This window comes from Sorghum bicolor, chromosome 10 (assembly GCF_000003195.3).
Source record: "Sorghum bicolor cultivar BTx623 chromosome 10, Sorghum_bicolor_NCBIv3, whole genome shotgun sequence".
Lineage (NCBI taxonomy): Eukaryota > Viridiplantae > Streptophyta > Magnoliopsida > Poales > Poaceae > Sorghum > Sorghum bicolor.
Genome location: NC_012879.2, coordinates 10,634,043 through 10,656,521, shown reverse-complemented (window position 1 = coordinate 10,656,521; position 22,479 = coordinate 10,634,043). Strand labels below are relative to the sequence as shown.

General features: G+C 40.6%; 1 pseudogene; it reads right to left on the bottom strand.

The window, feature by feature from the left end:
- On the bottom strand, window positions 372–22,277 carry LOC8061527 (annotated as a pseudogene).

Sequence of the window (22,479 nt, the reverse complement as noted above, 5' to 3'; positions counted from 1 at the left end):
ATGAAAGATGTAAAACTACAGTGTTTTCATGTAAAAAAATGGAAGAACTAGGCTACAAATTCTCGATAATGGCTGGACGCTAAAGGTTCTGACTTTCCACGGTAGTTCATACCAGTTGCAAAATGTTTTCATCATTTCAAGGCCTTGTTTAGTTCCAAATTTTTTGGCAAAATGAGCACTGTAGCAATTTCGTTTGTATTTGATAAATATTGTCCAATCATGGACTAACTAGGCTCAAAAGATTTGTCTCGTCAATTTCGACCAAACTGTGCAATTAGTTTTTATTTTTATCTATATTTAATACTTCATGCATACATCTAAAGATTTGATGTGACGGGGAATCTGAAAAATTTTGCAAAATTTTTGGAGAACTAAACAAGGCCCAAATGTTGTACTCTCCAATCAACAGCAAAATATGTGCTGTGTCATCGCTCGATGAGTCACTGCTTGACTCCGTGTCCAGACCAGTAGGTTTGCTATTTACTTTAGCAGTACAGGTGGCTTTCAACTCTAATAGCTGTTTACTAATCAAAAAAAAAAAACTCTAATAGCTGTTTCTTCAACATATCAACTTGCTGCCTGTACTCCCTGTGTAGAAATAAAAGGATGCCCACGGTAAAAACCTTCACTTTGGTACACATGTTTTTCAAAATCTAGCTAACAGGATGTGAAGTATCTTACTGTTGCTCTAGAGTTAAATATTCCTCCCTCTCAGCAGCAGCATCAATCTACAGAAAAAGGAAAAGCTTGCTCGTATCGGCAGTCATGTCATCATGTGGTCACTTCCCAGATGGATAAACACAAGTCACAAGGTGCTGTTTGAATTTTATGAAAATCTGATTGGAACGGATCCAGGTCGGCCTACGTCTCTGGATCTCCAGTTCTACAGGGAGTCGATGGACCTATTGGATCTTGATAATACTATCACAGACGAGGAAGTTTGGGGAACAATCAAGTCCTTGCCGTCAGATAGAGCCCCAGGCCTGGACGGTTTTACTGGCAGATTCTATAAGGCGTATTGGGAGTTGATTAAAGCAGATGAAATGGCGGCTATTATCACTGTTCAGCAGAGGGATTCTAGGAGACTGTCTGTTGAATGCAGCTTACATCACTCTCATCCCAAAGAAGGAAGATGCTGTTGCTGCAAAAGACTTTCGCCTCATCAGTCTAGTGCACAGCTTAGTTAAACTTTTAACTAAGATTCTTGCTAACCGGCTGGCCCCCCTCCTGGATTCTCTGATATCTGCTAATCAGAGTGCTTTCATACGAGGAAGGTGCATCCATGTTAACTTCATCCTAGTGCAGCAAACAGTAAAGGTGTTGCATCGGTTTAAGGTGCCCAGTCTATTTTTAAAATTGGACATTGCTAAAGCCTTTGATTCGGTATCATGGTCTTTCCTATTAGAGGTGCTGCAACACTTGGGATTTGGTCCTTCTTGGTGCAATCTGGTGGCCAATCTGCTATCAACATCTTCAACTCCAATCTTAGTAAATGGGGAACCGAGTGACCATCTGCAACATCATCGAGGTCTTCGTCAAGGGGACCCTTTATCCCCCATGCTTTTTATCTTGATGATGGATGTGCTCAACAGTTTATTTGTGAAGGCAGGAACTGAGGGACTGCTACAACCCTTATCCTCACGGGTGTTTGGACAACGGCTATCTCTTTAAGCCAATGACGTTGCCTTGTTCATCAAACCAATTGAGGCGGAATTGCAGATCACTAGAGATATCCTCCAGGTTTTTGGGGATGCTTTGGGTTTGCATACTAATATTCAGAAAAGTAATATTATTCCCATCAGTTGTAATGAATAGACCTTGACTGCTATTCTTGACATACTGCCGGGTACAATATCTGATTTTCTGTGCAAGTATTTGGGATTACCTCTATCCTATAAGAAGCTTCTCAAGAGAGATCTCATGCCTTGGGTTGAGAAAATTGCAGAAAAGTTACCATGTTGGAAGGCAGCGTTGATGAATAGGGCTGGGTGTGCAACGTTAGTCTAGAGTGTTCTCTCTCCCATGCCTATTCATTTGTTAATTGCCGTCGGCGTCCCAAAATGGTTTATCAAGGCAGTGGACAAGATCAGAAGGGGCTTCTTATGGCAAGGAAAGGAAAAAGCTAATGGTGGGTGCTGCCTTGTGGCTTGGGAAAAGGTTATGAGACCTCGGGATGATCTTGGAGGATTGGGCATTCACAACTTGGAAATGATGGCCTGGGCATTACAAATTAGATGGCAGTGGCTTAAAAAGACTAGAGCTGATCGCCACTGGTTTGATCTGGAACTGCCTTCGCACCCCAAATCACTAGCTCTATTTTCCATTGCAGTCACTAGAGGTTGGAAATGGACGCAATACTCTGTTCTGGACTGATAGGTGGTTGCATGGTAGTTCTATTGAAAATCTTGCACCAATGGTTTTTGCTTGTTTTCCGCCAAGAACCCGCAAGAAACGAACGGTGGCTGAAGCTCTCTCCAATCTGGAATGGCCAAGGGACATCCAAGGAAGCTTATCTTGGACAGGAATTAGAGAATTCCTACAGCTTTGGGACTGCTTGCTCGATATTAATCTAACTGACGAGGAGGATTGTCACACATGGAGGCTAGATGCAAGTGGAAGCTACTCATCCAAATCATCTTATAAAGCCTTCTTCTTTGGCGCTGTAACTTTTGAACCTTGGCAAAGAATATGGAAAACTTGGGCCCCAAGTAAATGTAAAATGTTCTTATGGCTGGCTATCTAGAACAGGTGCTGGACAGCGGATAGGCTCGCCAAGAGAGGCCTTTCCCATCTGGAGAAATGTCCGTTATGCGACCAAGAAGAGGAAACAGCACTTCATCTGCTACAACATGTGTGGTAGCCAGACAAGTTTGGTTTAAGTTTTTAAATCCATTGAACCTTGCTGATTTGGTTCCTCAGATCAATGAGCAGAGTTTTACTGATTGGTGGCGTGAGACGATAAGCAAAGTTAGTTAGCAGCACAGGAAAGGAGCGAACACCCTTATTACTTTAGGGGCCTGGAGTATTTGGAAGCATAGGAATGCTTGTGTTTTTGAGGGAATATCTCCTTCTGTCAGCACTATTTGGAGGGAGCTCAAGACTGAGCACAGCTTATAGTGTATGGCTGGGGCTAAGAAGCTTTTGGAGTTAGGGCTAGCTCTTGCTGACTAGATCCCTCTAGCTTTGGTCGTTTTGTAATCCGGTTCTATGTGTCTGTGCCTTGTCCCTGTGTAATTTGCCTCACTCATATTTGGTCTCCGTATGATTGAGGAGCCTGTTGGGGACCCAACTTATGTTTCATCTCTATAATATAATGAAACGCAGCTCTCCTGCGTTTTCCCAAAAAAAAAGAACATTGGCAATGGGTAGGTAAATATCTTTTTCACTGTTAACATATAATGTAGAATATAAATTAGCCTAACCTCCTCTTCTTCAAGGCCGCCATCAACTTCCTGCAAATCCTCCTGAATTTCCTTCTCGAATTCTTTGTACGCATCACTGCACAAGATTTTTAATAAATTGACATGATAATGTGAGTGTACAGACAACAGATAGCATTTTACTAACTGTAGATTACTGCAGATTTTGAACTTGACAGATGCACAGACACGAAATGGGCGTGGAAATGGCAATAAAATGACAGTTTAGAAATCAAACTCATTTATGCTATTAAACTATGCTGGCCAGCTGCTGCAAAGAGCCATGATCATAATACACGAGTCATGGCAACAGAATGTAAAATTGCCAAATGAACAGGACAATGCATTATGCATGACAAACGGGTAGGTCTGATAAAAATGGTTATGCATGAATGCTGAACATAATCCTGGCACGAGATACCCATTAAGGGCATGTTTGGTTCACCTTGCTAAATTTTAGCTAGCTAAAACTATTCTAGCTAATCTTGTGTGACTAGTGGGACTAAACTATTTTAGCTCCTTTTTAGTCAGTGTGTTTGGAAGTTTAGCTACTGAAGTGACTAAAGTTCAGCTGGCTAAAATTTAGCAAGGGGAACCAAACAGGCCCTAAAACTTACTTCATGTCAACTTTTTGAGGTTGGATACCACGTGCACGGAGATCTGCATCTCTGTTATCAAAGAAACCTTCAGGCAAGGATCCTTTTGCTAGAGCAGTTTCTGAACTCGGTTCATTGGGTTGCATGCCACTGCCAGTTTTGTTGTGATCAAAGAAGCCATCAGGGACACCTTTCACCTTTGTGTGAATGGAACTGGCAACATTTTGAGATGTACTAAGATCTTTTGGAACTGGAGTTGGAGCTTCATCTTCTCCATAGTCAAAAAAATTCCCTGGAAGGATTCCTTTGACACTGGTATTGCTTTGATCCCTTTCTTTGACATTTGATCCATCCTAACGGATGATTTATCAGTGCTTGCTCCTAAAGTCTTCGGTTGAATAACATCAACTTCATGGCGCACAGACATTCCCTCAGAACCAGTATCTAGAAATCAAAGATGTTATATGAGGGCATTGATGTTCACAAAACTGTTGAGTTTACTAAGGGCCCTAACAAATAGCCATTTTACAGGTAGAAAGCTATACAGGAAACACATCTGCGTTAGACATTGACATGACAAATGTACAGAAAAAACAGAATAACTACTGCAAGTCGAGTTTCTTTTTAACATGGTATCTGGGCAAGTATACATAGAGGTGACAAAAAAATAATGGAAGGCAAACACTGGACAAGTGGCAGAACAAAAGGAGGAATCAAATGTAAGCTCAAAAGAAAAATAAGAAATGTTTATTTCCATCATAATGATAATCCATGAGACATACACAACAGAAACATGACATGTAAAATAATATACGCAAATGCCTCTAGTTTCTCCCCCAAAAGTTTACACCCTATACCATCGAATGTTTGGACACATGCATGGAGTATTAGATATAGACTAAAAAATAACTAATTGCACAGATTGCGTCTACTTTATGAGACGAATCTTTTAAGCCTAATTTGTCCATGATTTGACAATAAAGTGCTACAGTAACACGTGCTAATGGTGGATTAATTAGGCTTAATAAATTTATCTCGCGGTTTATTGACCGATTCTGTAATTTATTTTTTTATTAGTACTCGAACAACCCATACGACATCCCTATGTGACACTCCAAAACTTTACACCCTGGAACTAAACAAGGCTGCAAGGGAGGTCATTAGGTATTCTCACCATCACTTTGCCTTTTAGTTCCCTGATTATCAAAAAAATTGGTAGGTAGTGTAGAAGATTTTTGTTTCTGAGACCCCAATGGTTGCTCTTGCTTGGCACTGTTGCCTCGATCCTGCACATGTTGCAGCCTTAGCAGCAGTTCAGAAGTAATTAAAAAAAGGCACCTTCAACTTCAAGAGCAAATACACTTTGAATGCAGTATATCAACGTGATTTCATAAGCCATAAGCTTATTCTTGGAGCAATAAAAGTATACTTAACTAATTGTGTCAACATAGAAATCATGTGCTTGCAGTTCAGATGAAATGTACGCTATCTGATAATAAATAGAAACTAAATTTGAACATTGCGTGGGTGGGGGGGGGGGGGTGCTATAATGGTTTACAAAAATGCTACAAGTGTTTCAGATCAAACAAACAAAACTAATCAAAACAACAAAAGCATCAAATATGTATCTATACTATAAAGGAGCGAACAAATTGAAAAATAGAGCTTGGCCTTTGTGAGGGCATCCTTGCAAGGGGCTCCAAACGAGATGACTAGGGGAAGCATGAGCTTCTTGATACCTCGGTAAAAATACTAGAGTCATCAACGCGAGTTTGCATCTCTATCATCCTTTTAGCATCCACATTTATATTATATACATTGGTTGTGTGCTTAGGGCACTCACAATGCAGACTCTATCATAGAGTCTAAAGTCATTTATTACCTCGAACAATGTGGACTTAGAGTCTAAATAAGACTTGGAGTCTTATTTTTTCTACCTCTTTCTTCAATAAATATGCTGCCACATCAGCAAAATACCATAAATAATATGTAATTAATTGTCTTGGACTCTATGATAGAGTCTTGCATTGTGAGTGCCCTTAGTTTTCTAACTTTGTTTGATTGGCTAGTTGATAGATTGCAACCTAGCATGCATAACTCCTTTTGCGGTAGAGATAGTAACACACCTGGCAAAATCTTAGTTGCACATCTGGATATATTATTTATTGCATAGATTATATATTAAGGAAACACAAAGAGGAGTACCAAGACATGATAGATATTCTCCTGATGTAATTTTGGTCTTCGCACTATGATATCAAGGGAATAACTCCATTTATTTCTTTTCTTGGACACTAATTGGGTAAGGTTCATTGCAAAAACAAAAGGTAAATGTAAGGCTCCTCTACGTATAATTTATAACTTCCTGGTAGGTCCGTGCATCCTGATTTCGTTCGTTTCATTATTACCATGCTTGATTATTTGATGAATTGTTTTCTCATAAAATGTCTAATTCAGGTAAGAACCGGAGAACAATTTATATAGATGCTACGTTTGCGAGGACATCCACTGCCTGTCAGGTTCCAACAGAAATGCTATAGCAAAACATTAAGTGTACATTAACAATATTCACAATTTATTTATTACCATTGTGTTAATATATATACACACTATTTATATATTCATATTTTTTTCTTTTTATTCAAAACTTGAATGGATGAAAGACAACTCCAACCATCGGAACACCTCAAAGCAATTCAAGAGCAACTGGTAGGATTTCTTGAGGAGATCATATATACAGGTGGAGAATTGCATCTGTTTTTTGATTGCCAATCAAGTATAGCAAGATGGCAGGCTTTAGGTATTCAGTGGCTGCAGCAAGGTGATATAGTGCAAAAGTTACAGCATCAGAAAAGCACTTTTCAAGGGCCCTATTTCATGGATTTATTCATGTTAGCTACTTGGTCTATTTGGAAGGAGAGAAATGATTTCATCTTCAATGGGAGGCCTCCTTCTTTGTCGAAATGGAAGCAGTTATTCAAGAGTGAAGTTGTTCTTCATCTCCACCGACTTCCAGCTTACAAACATAGTTTAATAATGAATTGGACCCAAGCGTTCTAATTTTGGTTTAGTTGCTTTGGCCTCTAGCATGTTTGTATTTATTCCTTTTTGCTTTAGGTCTTTTTGTACAGGCAAGCTAGGTAAGTGGCTTAGCTTCTGATTAGCTTCCTGCTAATATTTTGTTATGTTTCTGTAACTATCTTTTGGTATTTATATATTCCTGGGGAGCATTGCTCCACAGTTTTCCTAAAAAAAAATACTATGAAGGACATATATGTCTTTCGGTAGATAGAAAAGTGTTGACAATCAAAATTGTCTATTTTATGAAGTCATAGAAGTGTAAGCCGAACCACATCAATAATAGGATTGATGAATTATAATGATCTCAAGCTCTTGTTAGTTTATGTATAGTTTCATATATAAGCTTTTGAAATATATGTATTACTTGCATATATATATATGGACGCGTTTCTTTTACACGTGCGTGTAATTACTCTCATCTCTATATCTCTAGATTTAAGGTGTATATGACCGGACGAAATGTATATAGACAAAGTATATAATCATACTAGACCATCTAGAGTGATATGTATGTTAAGTATGCATACATACATAGAGTATATGATTATACTTATTGTATATAATATAGTAGTAGTATTTTAGTAATATATTTAAAATATAATTTTTTTTGAAAAATTTTCGCGTGGTAAGATCTAGATTATCTTAATATAAGTATATAAACATACTCAAACCGATAAACAAGTATGAATACATACACAATGTAGTTTATTGAAGATGAGAGTAACTACACGTACGTGTACAAAGGAATTTCCCTATATATATATATATATATATATATATATATATATATATAATGCATACTCGAACAGGAACTTGTGTATATAAACGTACAGTATTAGTAGCGTAGAATACATATACAAAAAATTATTTGAAGTGAACAAGAATTGAATAGAAAGGAAACCATAAAATAAAAGGAAAGCAGGAAAAGGAAAAAAAAAGAGAGACTTCCTGTCCCAGTAACTAACACCAAAGACTAAATGTGTACACTCCAGACGTGGGCTAAACCATTTAGTCTTAGTGTTACAAACCGGAACTAGAGATTTTCTTTAGTTCCGGTTGTCTGACTTAGGACTAAAGGCCTTTATTAGTTTCAAATCTGCAGTCCTGGTCTAAAAACCGAGACTAAAAGGTTTTTTCAATCGGTACTGTAGGTCGATTATCTTCCAATATAGAGATATAATATGTATATATATATATATATACATAATAAAAGGTATGTACTTATAAATATCAAAACGACCTATATATAAATTAAAACAGAGGGAGTAGCTAATAGTTGGTCCACTAAGCGTCTAAGCTTCATGACTATAACTGTTAATTTCAGCCGATATAGATAGACCTGAGCTAATAACTGCCTATAATACCTTTTGCCAGTATCTAGATAGTTTCTTTAATTTTATACTTTTGTTACTACTCAAACAAGCTGAATGATGCATTGCGCTCTCACCGTACATTATAATTCCTCTATTCTAGATGTTGTTTAACTTTTTTTTTACATGTAGTTTTTGCTGGGCATTTGGGTATACAATATGTCTAGATATATCACTGCTGCAGGATTAGGCATTAGCACCGGTCGGGAACGGTCTGTTGCCCCGGTTCCCGAGCCGGTGCTGCCCTTCTGGGACTAAAGGCCCACCCTTTAGTCCCAGTTCGGGGAACCGGGGCTAAAGCCCTCCCCTTTAACACGGGTCCTGCCAGGGCTGTTACGTTGCAGGAACCCTTTAACAACGGTTGGTATTACCAACCGGTGTTAAAGGGTTTATTTTTTTTTATTCACTTCTTCGGTTCTGTTTATTGTTTTTTAGACGCCGCGTGTAGATGCTTTTGAGGACGCGACATTCCTCCATCGTGTGGTTGGATTTTGGATGCAGTTGGCATGGCCCTTTCAACGTCTTGTTGCAGTCTTCCTGGTAGTCCCGCCGCCCATTGGGACGCTTGACCGTATTCACCTCGTGGTCGTGGTCGCGGGGGCGCTTGCCTCTGAAGTCATCGCGATTGTCACGCCGCCTGTCCCAACCTTCTCTGTGGTCGTGGTTGTCGGGGCGACGATGGCTCCTGTTGTCGAAACGACCACGACTTTCGTCTCGTCGAAGAGGCTGGTCGGGACCTCTCGCATCGTCCCGGATGAGTTTTTCTGCGTCGTCGGCGTCGGCATAATTTTTAGCCGTGGCAAGGAGCTCGGCCATCGTCGTTGGCCTTTTGCACAGTAGCTTGTTCCTCAGTGCTTCGTGGAAGCGTAGCCCTTTGATGAAGGCAGATATGGCCTCGTCGTGGGAAATTTTCAGGATCTTAAGACGCATATCCGAGAATTGTCGGATGTAATCGCGCAGAGGCTCGTTTTTCCTGTCCCTTATCCTCTCGAGGTCGTACTTGTTCCCAGGCTGCTCGTAGGTAGCGATGAAATTGTCAATAAATGCTTGGCGCAGTTCTTCCCAGGAATCGAAAGAGTCTTCAGGCAGGCCCAGGAGCCATTGATGACCAGCCTAGTCGAGGACGACTGGGAAGTAGTTGGCCATGACGTGCTCATCTCCTGCTGCTGAGCGGACTGCAATCTCATAGAGAGTGATCCAGTTTTCTGGGTTTTCCTTGCCGTCGTATTTTTTGAGTTTCTCGAGCTTAAAATTACGGGGCCACACGACCTGGCGAAGGTGTGAGGAAAACTGTCTCAGGCCCGGAGGACCGTGCGTGGCATCGTACTCGATGCGACGCAGGTTTTCGTGCACCGCTCTCTCCGTGGCGCGCCTGTTCATGCGGTCCCGGGCGTCCTTGGGAGGGATGTTGTATCGAAGATCCCTGTCCTGGTTCACTTCCTGACCACGCCCACGATTCTGCTCGCGGTAGCCGCCGGCGTCCCGACCACCGTTGTCACGCCGTGAGCCCTTTCGGCGATTGTCGGGGGAACGGCTACGGTGGTGCTCGCTGGGTTGTGGTGAGGTCCGGCTGCGATGAGTCTGGTCGGAGGAGACCTCTGCGTACGAGATAGCTTGGACCCTTTTAAGCAAGGTGGCTGTCTGTCCCATCACGGCGATCAGATGCGCGCGTACACTGGATCGGACACCCTGGCACTCGGGAGTATCAGGGAGTCGATCTAGGTTTGCCATGGCAACAGCCACGTTAGCACTTGGCGTTTTGTAGACTTGCTGATCCCTGACCATGTCAAAAGCGTCGTTGAGGTTATGCGGCGGGAATTGTCGTTCCTCGTCCGCGCGTCATCGGGCGCGGTCGGCAATACGTTGCTCGCGGAGCTGCCTCTGCTCATCTGTCTCTCCATCGACGACCGGTTCATCGCCGCTGACATTGAAGGCGAGGTCTCCTCGCCGGGGTGGAAAGACCGGGAAGCGAGAGAAACTCGGAGGATACGGTGGTAAATCCAGGTCGTAGTCTTTGTCTTCGGAGTTTATAACTTCGGTGGGAACGGATCCAGTGCTGGAGTTTGTGCTGGAAGCCTGGCCGTCCCGTAGTTCTCGGATCGTCACCATGTTGACGTAGTGACGGGCTGGTCGACCACTCCGTTTTGGCAACCAACCAGCCTCGTTGAAAAGGGATTGGATGTGCCGTGAATAGTGGACGGCTGAGTTGTTTAACCCGTAAGGAGAACCTTGATCTGGGTCAGCCTTGAGTTCAACGGACCGTCCTGAGGGGGTGGAGGTTATCGTCAGAGACGTTCCCAGCCGTTCGTGTGTGACGACACGAGTTGGCCGGCAGGAGTTGAAAAAGTCCGTTGGCGCGGCTTGATCAGACTGGCGCGAGATCCCATCCATTAATCGGGAAGCTTCGAGAAGCTTGAGATCGGCGCGATCAAGGACTCGAAAGAGATCCGAGCCATCGACCTTCTTTCCCTTGTAACGAGGAAGCGGTGGTCGAGTGCTCGGTGTCAGTGCGGTCGGAGCTGATGCCACCGTGATCCTAGATCGGATCTAGGTTTCTTCCGAAGCCGTGGTCGTGAGGCCGCCGCCGTGAGTCGTCCACGTAATCTGGCCGACAGTGAACGTGAGGCCTTCAGGCACGGCCGCGGAAGCTGGAACGATGACCATCTTGTTCGCCAGAAAAGCTGTACGCACACCCCCTACCTAGCGCGCCACTGTCGACGAAAGCTGGTCGGCAGTCTACCTTGGGGTATACCCACAGTAGTAGTTTATCGGTAGACGGTGCGCAAGCTACGAACTCGACAGTGACGCAAGACACGGACAAGCTTTTTATCTAGGTTCGGCCGCCGTGTGGGCGTAATACCTACGTCCTGCGTCTTGTTGTATTGATTTGTGTTGAGAGAATAATCTGTCCCCAGGGGGGTCCCTTGCCCCTCCTTATATAGTCCGGAGGGCTGGGTTACAGATCTGAAAACTAATCCTAGTCGGTTACAATTGCCATAGATAGTTCAATATCAATACCTATTCTAACCGACTAGAATCTTGCTTGATCTCCACGTCTTGTTTCCTTGCGCGAAACTCCGAGCAGTCGGATCAAGCCTCGAACTCGTCTCGTAATGGGCCAAGCCTCCTGGCCCAAGTCTAGCCGTAAGGGTATAGGGGTTTATACCCTCACAGTGTCGAAGGTGAAAACGTCTGTGACGGCTTTCCAAACTAACTCCTTGTCACGATCAGAGACAAAATTGATCTCAGGAGCACCTCGCTTCTCTCTCCATTCACGAGCACTGATCGGTATTTGATCTCTCACAAGATATCCACAGTGACTAACATATTTATTTGCATGCTCACGAAGTGGTCTGCCTGTAGCTATCTCAAACTCAGAGATTACATAGCGGCCCTCCAACGGCTTCTTTGGCCCTCGTGGAGGTACGCTTCTCCCCGTAGAGGTCGATCCAGAAGGCTACACGTAGATATAAAAACAAAAATACTAAATTAATAACCAAGTAATAAGTCTAAAACCTAATGTAAGAGATGCATTAATTATATATGTTTACATTTACATATACATCGCCAGTATTTTCTTCTTGTTGCACGAGAAGTTGTTGCTCAGGCGCATTGCCCTCTTGTTGCTCAGGGGCATTGCCCTCTTGTTGCTCAGTTGGATTGCCTTGCATGATCTCGTGGTAATCAATAAAGTACTGACTACTGTCGTCGATCATATTTTGAATGGCAGCTTCCATATAATCAGGATCATCATGAGGACGGTCAGCCATTTCTATGTCTGCAACCATACATATATATATATATTCTATATAAGATAAGAAATACACTAGAATAATATACTAAAAAACAATACTAGAATAATAGTACAAACAATAATATATACAAAACACTACTAGAATAAATTTGTGGGTAAACACTACTAGAATATATATTAGAGACTTATATACTACTACTAGTACTACTACAAATGAAAGTGTTGGAGTGCTCTAAAAATAATACTAGAATCTTTTAAGCCAAGTACTACATTAGAATAAAAAACAATACTAGAATAATATAGTACAAATAATAATATATACAAAACCCTACTAGAATAAATTTGGTGGCTAAACACTACTAGAATATATATTAGAGACTTATATACTACTACTAGTACTACTACAAATGAAAGTGTTGGAGTGCTCTAAAAATAATACTAGAATCTTTTAAGCCAAGTAATACACTAGAATAATATACTAAAAACAATACTAGAATAATATAGTAGAAACAATAATATATACAAAACCCTACTAGAATAAATTTGGTGGCTAAACACTACTAGAATATATATTAGAGACTTATATACTACTACTACTACAAATAAAAGTGTTGGAGTGCTCTAAAAATAATACTAGAATCTTTTAAGCCAAGTAATACATTAGAATAATATACTAAAAAACAATACTAGAATAATAGTACAAAGAATAATATATACAAAACACAAGAAAATAAAATATGATACAAGAATAATATACAACAAATATATACTAAAAAATACTACTACAAATAATATATTCAAAAAATAATACATACATACAAAAAACTATAATTCATAATATACTAGAATAATATATTAAAAAAATAATACTACAAATCAAAACACCATATATATATATATGTATACATATATATACAATATATACATACATATATATATATAATATATATATATATGTATGTGTGTGTATATATATGTATATATATATATATGGTCTAATGTATATAAATACTTAATTAATCAATGGAGAGATGCATGGCGTTCTCGATCTATACATAGCACACACAGCCGGCTGGGAGAGGAGATCGATGAGACGACGGTTGGCCGGCGCTGGTGCCCTCCGGCGGCGGCGCTAGTGGAGGGCCGCGGCGGAGCTGGTGGAGGGCCGCGGCGACGCTGGTAGAGGCCGCGGCGGCGCTGGAAGAAGGACGCGGCGGCGCTGGGAGTTGAAACGGCGCGACGGCGGTGAAGACGACGAACGTCGCGGCGCTGGAGACGAAGACGAAGGTAACTGCTCAGATCCAGGACGCCAGCGGCTTATATAGGGGCGCACCCTTTAGCACCGGTCCGTGGTTGGAACCGGTGCTAAAGGGTCTATAACACCGGCTGGTAACACGCGCCGGTGTTAAAGGGTGACCCTTTAGCACCGGCTCAGGTTACCAGCCGGTGCTAAAGAGTCCCTTTAGCACCGGTGCCATCCACGGACCGGTGATAAAGGGTCCTGCGCGCGCTAGAGCGGGCTCCTGAAATTTTCAGGGCCCTTTAGCACCGGTTCCCACTATGGGCCGGTTCTAAAGGCCCTGTTTTTTAGTTTAGGGTTTTTAAAGTGTTTATATATACAGTTTATATTATAAATTGTATAGTAAATTAAATATTTTGTATAATATTTTTTAAACAGTGACATATATTGTAATTTTTTTTATTGTACACATGAAAATTTTTAACCTTAAATATCTTGCTGTATTTTTATAATTTGTAATAATTTTGTAAGAAATGTTTAGTATTTTGTTAATGCAAAAACATATTATTCCAATAAATTTACAAAAACTATATCCAATCAACTGGAAATCTATTTTCACATCATATTGACGTTAAACTTTTTATTTTTGTTATTGATTACACGGAATGCTAGTAGGTTATAGTTTTCATCAAATAAAAAATCTATTTATCATATAAAAATATATAAAAAGTTGTTAACTTAAACTTTCTCAAATGGAAAAGTTGTGTATATAAAAAGTTTAGATCTTGATGATATCTAACAACCTGGTGTTCAAAATTGTTTCATTTTAAGTAATTTAGTTTGTCATTTTACCAAGTTTGACCAAAACTCGTCTTGGATTTTATAGAAATTTGATTAGGATTGGCTCAAAATTATCCAAATGTAAAAATGGACAATATATAAAATGTAGATCTTGATGATCTCTAACAACTTTATATTCAAAATTATTTCATTTGAAGTCATCAAATGGGCCATTTGATCAAGTTTGACCAAAGTCAAAGCATTGGTTTTTATAAAAACACCGTTTGACCGAACCCTAGATGGTCTCAAATGGAAAAGTCATTAATACAAAGTTTGTTACACTCATCAAGTTCTACATTTTGTCTAATGGTCAACTTTCCATTTGGAAAAGTTTGAACCACTGAATTTTGAATTTTCAGAGAATTCATAGCCACGCAGCGGTTTCGGAACCCTAGATGGTCTCGAATGGAAAAGTCATGAATACTAATATTGTTCCACTCATCCAAATCTACATTTCATATATAGACCATTTTTGGATTTGAGAAAGTTTTGGAAAGGTGTAGTTGAAAATCCACAATTGACACATATAGTTTCATATAGTTTGTGTGAGATTCAAGAATTGGTGGGTATTGTTAACTTAAACTTTCTCAAACGGAAGAGTTGTGTATATAAAAAGTTTAGATCTTGATGATATCTAACAACCTGGTGTTGAAAATTGTTTCATTTTAAGTAATTTAGTTTGTCATTTGACCAAGTTTGACCAAAACTCGTCTTGGATTTTATAGAAATGTGATTAGAATTGGCTCAAAATTATCCAAATGTAAAAATGAACAATATATAAAATGTAGATATTGATGATCTCTATCAACTTTATATTCAAAATTATTTCATTTGAAGTCATCAAATGGGCCATTTGATCAAGTTTGACCAAAGTCAAAGCATTGGTTTTTACAAAATCACCGTTTGACCGAACCCTAGATGGTCTCAAATGGAAAAGTCATTAATACAAAGTTTGTCACACTCATCAAGTTTCTACATTTTGTCTAATGGTCAACTTTCCATTTGGAAAAGTTTGAACCACTGAATTTTGAATTTTCAAAGAATTCATAGCCACGCAGCGGTTTTAGAACCCTAGATGGTCTCGAATGGAAAAGTCATGAATACCAATATTGTTCCACTCATCAAAATCTACATTTCATATATAGACCATTTTTGCATTTGAGAAAGTTTTGGAAAGGTGTAGTTAAAAATCCACAATTGGCACATATAGTTTTATATAGTTTGTGTGAGATTCAAGAATTGGTGGATATTGTTAACTTAAACTTTCTCAAATGGAAAAGTTGTGTATATAAAAAGTTTAGATCTTGATGATATCTAACAACTTGGTGTTCAAAATTTTTTCATTTTAAGTAATTTAGTTTGTCATTTGAACAAGTTTGACCAAAACCCGTCTTGGATTTTATAGAAATGTGATTAGGATTGGCTCAAAATTATCCAAATTCTCAGAATTCTTACATTTCTCAGAATTCGTACATTTTACAACACATAATATTAAACATGACTTTATGTTAAGCCGACACAACAGTGAACTTCTTCTTGACGTATGACCCTTGGTTATGATTCTGCCGTAACCATGGAGTATCCTCATTGTTTAACAGAATGCTTAGGTCTTTGTTGACTATGAAGGGCGGAATTCGATCATCCCTTTCGTAATCGCCTGACATGTCTGACATGTTCTCAATTCCGACAATGTTTCTTTTTCCAGAAAGGACAATGTGGCGCTTTGGCTCATTGATGATTGAGTGGTCATCATTTTTTCCTCTCTTTGGTTTCGTAGACATATCTTTGACATAGAACACCTGACTCACGTCCGCAGCAAGGACGAATGGTTCGTCTTTGAACCCACTATTGTTAAGGTCCACGGTTGTCATCCCATACTCCTTGTCGACTGTTACCCCACCTCCGGTCATCTTCACCCATTGGCACCGGAACAAAGGAACTTTAAAATTAGCTGCATAGACTAGTTCCCATATGTCTTCTATGCGTCCATAATATGTTTGTCTGTTAATATTTGGATCCGTGGCATCCACGCGTACACCACTATTTTGGTTGGTGCTCCTTTTATCTTGGCCAACTGTGTAAAATGTGTTACCATTTATCTCGTACCCTTTGTACGTGAGGACATGCCATGATGGTTGCCTGGCCAACAAATAAAGCTGCTCATCAATGTTTTCATCACCTTGACATTTTTTGCGCAACCAATCGCCAAAAGTTTCCATGTGCTGACGCATTATCCAAGCTTCATTCTTCCCGGGCCACTGGGACCGTAGAAAATCTTTGTGTACCTCAACATATGGTTCCACCAATGAGGAGTTCTGGAGAACTGTGTAGTGTGCTTTATTGAAGTAATCGTCTCACGTACCAATATATGTTTTCTTCCCAAGTGTTCCCTTTCCGCTGAGTCTGCCCTCGTGTCGAGATTCAGGAATGCCAATTGGGTCAAGGTCTGGAATAAAATCAACACAGAACTCTATGACCTCCTCTGTTCCGTAGCCCTTGGCAATGCTTCCTTCTGGTCGGGAACGACATTGGACATATTTCTTTAGGACACCCATGAATCTCTCGAAGGGGAACATGTTGTGTAGGAACACAAGATCAAGGTCTTCATAACAATGTGTGCATGCATTATATCCCTTGTTTGACTGGCCTGAAAGATTACTCAGAGCTGGCCAATCATTGATTGTTACAAACAGCAATGCTCGCAGGTCAAAGTGCTCTTGTTTGTACTCATCCCACACGCGAACTCCTGGTTTGCTCCATAAAAGTTGAAGTTCCTCAACTAATGGCCTTAGGTAGACATCTATGTCATTGCCAGGTTGCTTCGGTCCTTGGATAAGCACCGGCATCATAATAAACTTCCGCTTCATGCATAGCAATGGAGGAAGGTTGTAGATACATAGAGTAACTGGCCAAGTGCTGTGACTACTGCTCTGCTCACCGAAAGGATTCATACCATCTGTACTTAATGCGAACCGCAAGTTTCTAGCATCATCTGCAAAATCTGGGAATTCTCTGTCTATCGCTCTCCACTGGGATCCATCGGCAGGGTGTCTCAGCATATTGTCTATCTTACGGTCTTCTTTATGCCACCGCAACAACTTTGCATTGTCCTTATTTCTGAACAGACGTTTTAATCATGGTATTATAGGGGCGTACCACATAACTTTGGCAGGAATTTTCTTCCTATGACGTTCTTCACCCTCAACATCGCCAGGATCATCTCGTCTAATCTTATACCGTGATGCCTTACATACTGGACATGCATCCAAATTCTCGTATTCCTCCCCACGGTAGAGGATGCAGTCATTAGGACATGCGTGTATCTTCTGGATTTCTAATCCCAAAGGGCAGACAACCTGTTTTGCTTCATACGTAGTGGTGGGCAATTCGTTGCCTTTCGGAAGCATCTTTTTTATGATCTTCAATTACTGCCCAAATGTCTTGTCAGATGTACCATTCTTTGCCTTCCATTGCAGCAATTCTAGTGTGGTACCCAGCTTTTTTTGCCCCTCTTCAGTGGTGGGATATAGCGATTTCCTGTGGTCCTCTAGCATGCGCTCGAACTTGGCTTTCTCTTTATCACTTTCACATTCTCTTTGTGCATCACGGATGGCATCACCAAAAGCATCATCGCCCCGATCATCTTCTGCCGCTACCTCTTCTTCATTATCTCCCCCCATTGCAACATCATTGAAGCCACCGTACTGAGCAATAATATTGGCATGGACCAATAATTCTTCTTCTTCACCTTCATCCATTATAATCCTGCTTTCTCCATGTTTGGTCCAACAAATATAGTTTGGTACGAAACCAGACTTTAATAAGTGTGAATGAAGAGTTCTTGAGTTAGAATATTCCGTCAAATTCTTGCACACGGCACATGGACAGCACATGAAACCGTCCCTCTTATTTGCCTCGGCCACACTTAAGAAATAGTGCACGCCATTAATGAACTCTTCGGAGCGCCGATCGGCATTATACATCCAATTATGTGTTACCATCTGCATTAAATATAACATATATATTATGAAAACCATGCACACATATAGTTTCTCATCTTATTGCACAACATGTCTAAGATACATAATTGATTAATTCAGGAAAGTTTGGCTACAACTTGTAGAATATACGCCCCTTGTTTACTCCCTCTTTCGACACTTTGTACTCCATCAAAATCTTCTGCCCACACTTGCCACAAGTAATGAGAGGGAGTTCCGGACGGTATCGCTTTTGAACCCGTTGAGAGACCGAAGACCCAGTCACGGTTGCCATCTACTATCCATACTCAATTTTTAAACAATTATAAATTCCACATTTACTAGTAAACATGTATGATACAATGGACATTATGTAGTAATAAAAATAAATCAAGTGATATTAACAAACCAATTAATTTGAACTATCCTACTTTCTAAGATCATAAAAAGATATAATTCATTCTTGCAAACTACATTAATACTAGGTCAACCATGAAATATGATATATATATATATATATATATATATATATATATATATATATATATATATATATATATATATATATATATATATATATATATATATATATATATATATGTGGATACTAATTCATGTGAATGATTCAAAATAACAAAGTGGATTTGAGCTAAAAATGATGGGAACATCACAAGCCAAAAACAACATGAAAAAGACAAGAAAGGCTGAAGTTAGTCACCTCGAAGCACGAAGAGACGATGACGGAGTCGAAGAAGATCAACGATGGGCGTTGGAGATGAAGAACAAATGAAGAACAAGCAAGAAGAAGCTCCAAGAACAACAATGGTGCTCTCGGTTTCAAATGGGCAGAGGGGAGGAGGGAGTCGGCCTATAAACCGGACCTTTAGCACCGGTTCAGGGCACAAACCGGTGCTAAAGGGTCACCCTTTAGCACCGGTTTGTGTTACAAACCGGTGCTAAAGGCTTTGCCTCGGCCCGTGGCACTGGCCGGTGCTAAAGGGTCCCTGCCCCAACAGCACCTATCAGTAGCCGTTGGGCAGGACCCTTTAGCACCGGTTCGTGTTACGAACCGGTGTTAAAGAGGCCTTTAACCTCGGGCCGCAAAAGGACCGAGGTTTTTGGCCATTTTGGATATCGACCAATGCCTCATTCTGTAGTAGTGTATTAAAAATAATGTATCTATAAAAGTTAAATTAAAACCTCTTGTAATTTGGAGAGTGAGTCCAGTGTATAAATATTTGTAAGCTGATTTTCCTTGAGATTACGCACCAGGAGTACCGCGTTGTTAGATGCCATAAACGCTCCACGGCCGCACTTCTTCGCTGGCATAGGTTCGGAGACCAATCAGGTTGGTACTGTGCTCCTGTATTGATCAAAGATGAGCGACCCGGAACGATGAAGATGCGCTGAATCATCAGTACGTTACTTTCGCTTCCATTAATGGGTATGCTCTCAAGTCTCAAGGGTCAAGGGTTTGATGGATCAATTACCCAAGTAAATTGATACTCTACTTTCCCTTCAAATGGCGCAGAAAATTAGCTGCCTACCACTACCAGTACCAGGCTATACCATAGCGCCATTGACTTCAGGTAATACTGCCGATTGGTCCTTGTTTCTCTGAGTTGAAAATGGCCTAAACCCAAGAATAAGACAAAAGGGTTTATTGGGACAGCTTAATGAATGTTGGTCGTCGTTTGTTTAGTATCTGTTCTCAGGTCTTTTGCCGAGTGTTTATCTGTGAGGTCATGCACACTGCAAAAGCGTCATACACATTTATTTGGTTTTGGGATCTAGAACTATTCACAACATAGATCCAATTTATATGAAAATCACTTTCTGGATATTTGTGTAATTAGTATATTTATGTACCAGCTATTATCTAACTAGTATAATGCCCGTGCTAACGCTACGGTGGTATTTTAAGGATGCACATAAAAACTACCAAATGGTATTTTTCCCATAGTTCAAGTTTCACTCGAGAAGCTAGAAGCTTCAGAAATCTCTCTTTCAAACTAAACCACGAAGGTTCAGTCAGCTTATGTGTTCTAAATCATATCTATCCATCACAAGTTAGATCACAAAGACTATCTATCATGAGTTAGATCACAAGACTTACCTCAGCAATCCTTGGGACAGCTCTGCCTTCTGCAATTTCAATAGTCATCAATGCGGTTGCTGGACCTGGTCACTTTTTAGTTTGTACTGAACACTTATGTTCCAAGAATGCAATAATAGTCACTCTGCAATATTGATGTACACTGACAAAGCATGGCTACAAAACACCTCTATACAGATTTTCACTATCAGATAAACAAATTCTTTACCTTGTCGAAGATGATATACAATCGTGCATTCATTGTTAAACAGAAAAATTAAAAGAAACCCAATGAAAGGTCATAAAAAATAAATGTAGAATAAAAACGCCAGGACATACATAGATGTCTAGTTTCTAGAAGGTCACACTGCAAATCATGGACATAATAAATTGTAACAAGTTATGCATGATTTGATCTCATCGGTGAAATTAATAACAGCACTGAAGGCATTCTTAGCCCCATCTGTGAATTTTATTAGCTTTTTAAAATGTTTCACTACTGCACTAAAAGCACCTGTGCTCTAATACAGGAAAAAAATAGAACCTAATTACATATTAGGAAAACAACACAAATTTATCTTCTTGCAGCAGCACCATCCTCCTTCCAGCCTCCAAATGCATCATTGGCCTACAAACGCACATATAAGTCAAATCTTGACATACAAGGCAAGAGCACACAGATTTGAAACAATTAATAGATTTTTGCATCATTTGACGCAGCTAGCACATATGTTATTTGTGTAAGCTATAAGATGTGCTAGAAACAAGCACTAAAACTGAAATCAGACAGAGCACATGTTTTCTAGTTTTTTAGCAGTAACATAGTGTATTAACTGTAGGCCAGGCTGCACAAAACAGGTTCCTAACCTGTTATATATAGCAGTGCTCAGTTAACCATACATTGTTGATTGGAGACATTAAAAAGAACCTAGGAAAATTCATCCGAATATGAGTTCACCTCAAGCAAGATTTTCATTCGTTCACAAGGAGCATGAACAGTATGTGACCTGTGCGAAAAAATAAATAAAGTAAATTAGAGCACGCAGACACACCAATGGTTGATCCAAGAGAATAGTTGTTAATTCATTCAGTGATCAAACTTTTAACTCTCACTTAAATAGTTCCAGTTTCTTCAAAATCTTTAATAGTTCCAAACTTTTTAACTCTCCAATGTTTTGTGATGTACGACACGTATATATTGTCAAGTAAGCTAAAATTGCCATCATCATTCAGCGATCAAATTACAGGCTACAGTGCACGTATGCAATGCAAGTTTTTTATGGACAGGTAGATCAAAATCTCAAATCATTACAACACAATTCTGATCGGCATCAAAGATATTTTGCAGACAGTGGTAAGTCCTAATTGTCCATAGGCAGCTCAGGAATCCTGATCGGCATCAAAGAAACAATACACCGATGTCCGCAAGCAGCTCAGAAATCCTGATCAGCATCAAATCGACATCAAAATGGTCAGTATTTGTTCAACTCCCCTCGTGCTCAAGAGCCTCCCCGATGCAGTGTGCAGCCTAGATAACACAGAAACTGCTATTTGTCGTCCTTGGTGGACATGAGCAGGCCCATCATCTTGTGCATGACGATGACGACCACCTTGTCGGCGAGGAGCAGAAGCAGGTACTTGGCGTAGACCGTAGACGTGCTTGACCCGCTTCCATCGCTGCATGTGCCGGTCACAGGTGATGGTCTCCCACAGCGACTCAAACCAGCCGACAAAGAGCGACTTGTCACAGAGCAGCGCCAGCGCGAGCCTACGGTCGAGCTTCTCCCTCTCGATCTCGCGGTACTCCTCGTCGGTCCGCTCCCAGGCCTCTATCTCCACCTTGACCTGCCGCAGCCGTAGCCGCCGGTGCTGCGCCCTCCGCGCCGGCTTCCGCTGCCTCTCCATCTCTCAGCGTGCTTCTCCAGATCCAGTGTTCTACACCGCCAATGATTTGCCGTATTCCACGGTTTTAGATCTCGTGCTTCTTCGTGGTCGCACGTGTTCAACACCGCCGCGTCCAAGCCGTGGGCGCCCCCGGCCTCACCAACTGCTCGTCGCTGGCCATCTCACGTCCGTCTACGGGTGGCTGCTGGTCAGGATGGCCTCC